This window comes from Rhincodon typus, unplaced genomic scaffold (assembly GCF_021869965.1).
Source record: "Rhincodon typus isolate 14 unplaced genomic scaffold, sRhiTyp1.1 hic_rhity00000051, whole genome shotgun sequence".
Classification (NCBI taxonomy): domain Eukaryota; kingdom Metazoa; phylum Chordata; class Chondrichthyes; order Orectolobiformes; family Rhincodontidae; genus Rhincodon; species Rhincodon typus.
In genome coordinates, this window is record NW_025965689.1 from 1,467,842 (window position 1) to 1,472,826 (window position 4,985).

Below are 4,985 nucleotides of genomic sequence, written 5' to 3' on the forward strand. Positions count from 1 at the left end.
TGACTTTACTTGTTTGTCATAGTCGTAGAATTGGACAGCTTGGAAACAGGCTGTTTGGTCGACATGAACAAGTTGGTCCAGACAGTCTAAATTAACCTAATCCCATTTGCCAGAATTTGGCCCTTATCCCTCTAAACCCTTCCTATTCATATACACATCCAGATGCTTTTTAACCATTGTAATTGTACCAGTCTCCACAACCTCCTCTGGCAGCTCGTTCCACGCATGCACGACCCTCTGAAAAAGTCACCATCGGTCACATATTATCTTCCTCCTCACACCTTAAAACTATATCCTCTCTAGTTTTGGATTTTGCCACCCCGAGGACAGCACCTTTCTACTCCTCCTATCCATCTCCCTCATGATTTTCTAAACCTCGAGAGAAGTCACTCCTCAGCTGCTGAGGTTCCAGGAAAAAAAAATAGCCCCAGCCTATTCAACCTCTCCCAACAGCTCAAACCCTCCAACCCTGGCAACATCCTTGTAAATCTTTTCTGAACCCTTTCAAGTTTCACAGCATCCTTCCTATGGCAGGGCGACCAGAATTATACACAATATTGCTGAAGTGGCCGAACAGATGTCTTGTAAAGATGCAACGTGACCTCCCAACTCCCATACTCAATGCACTGACCAATACAGACAGGCATACCAAACACCTCCTTCACTATCCCATCTACCTGCAACTCCACTTTCAAGGAACTATTAATCTGCACTGCAACGTCTCTTTGTTCAGCAACATTCCCCATCGAGGTGTGCAAGTTCTGGCTTGATTTGGCTTTCCAAAAAAAGTAGCAACTCACATTTACCTGATGTAAAATCCATCTGCCACTCATTTGAGTTCATTCCACAAATAAACAGTTTCTCCAATTCCATACTAACCTGTTCTGACTTTCAAATCTCGATTGTCTAAATATAAAATAAATTTAAAAAATTGCAATCAAATAAAGCTCCTGGGTGGATGAATTCACTCCCATCTCACCACTGGGTGCAGGTGTATGTCTCATATTCACTATTTACTCGTGATTGTATGTGATATGATCCAGTACCACCGAGGGAGCATTGCAAACAGTACACCACTAAATTGCGAAAGGATATTGAAGCCTGTAATTTACACACATATCTAGATACAAATCACGCCAATCCACTCGATTAAATGCTAGTCCATGAACATTGGTATCCGTAATCCTAGACTTAAATCGCCAGAACCATCGATTAGATGCTAGTTTGTTTTAAATACTCGTTTCAGCTTATTCATCAAAAAACCAATGTTGAAATAAAACCAATGAAACAATCTCAAATCTTTAAATCAAACATTCGACACAACAGACAGCACACGTTCAACAACTGCTTCAGTGCTAAACATACAACCGCCATTCTCTCTTCAGAGCCACCCAAAACCTCGCATTGAGAGCGGAGACCCGAGATGGGGAAAGAAAGCATATGCGGAGGGGGTACAGTACCGCAGATAGTTACATCTGGTCGAAAACATCATGTCAAGAGACACTGAATCGCTTTGCGACTAGCGGGGTCATTATTTCCCGATTTCTAAATTTATTGATGCTCCTCCACCAGTGTTGGATCTTTCCAATGCAATTACAGGAAACTGCCTCATGGATACATTCCGTCCAGGCGGTTATAGCTCAGTAACACTAACTGATGGCAGGGTGAATATTATGTTACCGATCTCTCAGTAACACAAAGGAAATTAAAATGAACTCGGCAGTGGTGAGGGTCTCGTTTCTTTCACAGACACTGTGGGTGGCTCTTAAAAGAGCCTTTGGGTCGTCAGATGAAATAACGGTCTCTTTACTTTTTAGTGGCGCCTCCAGCGGTGGTTTTCTTGGGCAGCAGCATGGCCTGGATATTAGGCAGCACCCCACCCTGAGCGATGGTCACCCCTCCTAGCAGCTTGTTGAGCTCCTCGTCGTTGCGCACGGCCAGCTGGAGGTGCCTGGGGATGATACGGGTCTTCTTGTTGTCCCGGGCCGCGTTACCGCATTTCAGCCGTCAGATACTCGAGCACCGCAGCCAGATAGACCGGCGCTCCGGCACCCACACGCTCAGCATAGTTACTGTTTCTCAGGAGCCTGTGAACACGGCCCACCGGGAACTGCAGGCCAGCCCGGGACGACCGGGACTTCGCCTTCGAGCGAGCTTTCCCACCAGCGCCCTTTCCTCTCCCAGACATGGCCACAATCTCACAAGCACTTTCACAGCGAATGCTGCATATCGCCCACATTCCGCCCTCTTATACCTTCGGGAGGAATGGTGGTGCGGCTATTGTTGATTGGTCATATTGTTCAGCATCTCCTAATGTAATTTCAATTCCCAATCAGATATCTGTTTCACTCACCAATCCGGAGAGGGCCCGGGGCGGAGGCCGGAAAATACCGGCGCCAAACCATCAACCACTTTCTTTCTGATTTGAAAAGCCCGCCAAAATGTATAAAACAGTTTTACAAAGAATGCGTTCACACTTCAGATAATTTACTTTTAGAATACACCTGCATACTTCACACTATCTCTGTCTCGTTCCCTGGCCTAGTTGAATCTGTCTATTTCTGATCTTGCTGTTTTTATTTCCCTGAACCTTAAGAATAAGCGGAAGCAAAAAGAAAGAACCCGCTGAAAATTGATTTTAATTCACATCAGCACTTTTATTAATATATCCAAGTATCACACCACTATTTCTTTCTGGGTGAGAGCAGTACTGCTTTAAACAATATTTCACAATCACCCTCCCTATTGCACTACATCAACAATATTTCCACATTTGCGATGCCAGTACGTTTTCTTTCCGATTTGAAAAGCCCGCCAATATGGACAATACAAGGAAGACGTTTTACAAAGAATAGTGCATAAATGCTAACGATTTAATTTCCTTTCACATTACAAATGCGCACTTCACACAATCTGAGATAGTAGGAACTGCGATACGGTAAATCTCTCGTTCTCACTCCCTAAGCAACACCGTCTTCAGACAATTTTGTAAAGTGGCCCTCACTTATTGTGCTGTATCAGACTTTCCCGTTGATCTCGGTTCATTTTGAAAGCCTCTCCGCCCCAGCAGAAAGCCCCACATTCTGCATTCTGAAAAAAAAAATCGGACAAAAGCACAGAGATTTGGAAATTTTAACAACACAGAAATCGCACCGTCATTTTTTTTCGTTGCCACGGGAGATATTCAGGCTTCCTACCTCACCGGGACAAGTTTGAAAAACCTCCAACATGTACGAAATAGAGAAAAGTTTTGCAAAGAGGAATGAATAATTTAATTTTTCTTCGAATTTAATTCACTTTCACATTACAAGTGCACCCTGATATACTTATAAAACCACAAACAACGTTGTTCCGGGTGAGCGCGTTAAATCTTTAAACAACAGTTTGAAGTTGCCCTCCCTTCTTGTCCTTGTTCAGACTTCAGCCACAGTTTCACACTTGGTGTCGCAATCCGGCAGCTATTCTGGCTTTGTCTCCGTTCATTTTGAAAGCCTCTCACCGACAGCTGAAAGCCTCATTTACAGTATTCCACAAAAATCAGACCAAGCCTTCATGGAGTTCTGAAAATTGAAAAAAAAGAGTAAACTGCAAAATCTATTCATGAGACTCGAACAGTCAGTTTAGTTCCCCCGGGGCTGAAACTCAAGTATCATACCCCACGGGGCACTGTAGCTGCTGCCCTGATCAAGGGTTGAAGAGTAACTGGAACATACAGAAGTTGCTGAAAAATGACTTTGGCGATAAATATCCAGGCAAAGTAAAGAGACTGGATATGTCCGCAACCGAGAATAAAGGACAGAGAGTCAGGGAACACGCGTTAATTTTTAGAACGTTTATAAAAAGAAACACAAAAAACTTAGGGACATCAATTATACAGACCCCAAATCACTTACAAACTTAAAATGGTTCAGCAGCTTCAGTGAAATTGTGGATGGCTCTTAAAAGAGCCGTTGGGTTTTGGATGTGTGTTTTTGTCAGCACACTGGTGTCTCACTTGGAGCTAGTGTACTTGGTCACCGCCTTTGTACCCTCCGACACGGCGTGCTTGGCCAGCTCCCCGGGCAGCAGCAGCCGCACGGCGGTCTGGATCTCCCGGGAACTAATGGTGCTGCGCTTGTTGTAATGGGCCAGGCGGGAAGCCTCCCCCGCGATACGCTCGAAAATATCGTTGACGAACGAGTTCATGATGCTCATGGCCTTGGAGGAGATGCCGGTGTCGGGGTGAACCTGCTTCATCACTTTGTAGATGTAGATGGAGTAACTTTCTTTCCTGGATCGTTTCCTTTTCTTGCTGCCTTTGCCTGGCGCCTTCTTGATGATTTTCTTCGCGCCCTTCTTGGAAGTTGGCTGCGCTTTCTTCTCATCAGCCACAGTGACGGTCACTTTCAGACACAGAAAAAAGGAAGGCTCGGAGCTCGCTTTTTATAGCCTGACGGCGTCAGCAATGCGAATGAAGGATGGGGGAAATCCTTGTTCCTGATTGGGTAGTTTACAACAATGTCAATACATGACATTTAGTCTCTCTCCGAATGGTTAATGTGGGACACAATGAGGATCTGTCAGGATCTGCAACGAAATGGGAAACACAAACCAAAATTTTATACATGGATCAAACTCCGAGCTCACTCTAAATTGAACTAATTATTGTCATTTAATGATATTTTGAACACAGTACCTGTGAGATTTTAATTGTGACAATGTGTTTTATTCTGCTCATGACAATCTTTTATTTGTAAAATATTATTTTGTTTCATCACTATCTGAGATTTCCTTATCACGCTGTGAGCAACACTGTACTGTTAAGACATTCAGGTTTACTGAGGGACACTTTGCCGAATATTTGTCAATCTCTGCAATGTGAAAATGGGAGTGCAGTTATCGGTCTGTCTGTTTATGCAGTGTGAAAGATTATTATTCTGTCACAAACTGTTCCTGTGATACAGTTATAGAGATGTACAACATGTTAACAGACCCTAGGGTCCACC

General features: G+C 43.9%; 2 pseudogenes; both read right to left on the reverse strand.

Moving 5' to 3' along the window:
* Positions 1 to 1,321: 1,321 nt before the first annotated feature.
* LOC109931458 lies at positions 1,322 to 2,239 on the reverse strand (annotated as a pseudogene).
* A 1,009-nt stretch (positions 2,240 to 3,248) lies between these two features.
* LOC125488137 lies at positions 3,249 to 4,529 on the reverse strand (annotated as a pseudogene).
* Positions 4,530 to 4,985: the final 456 nt, after the last annotated feature.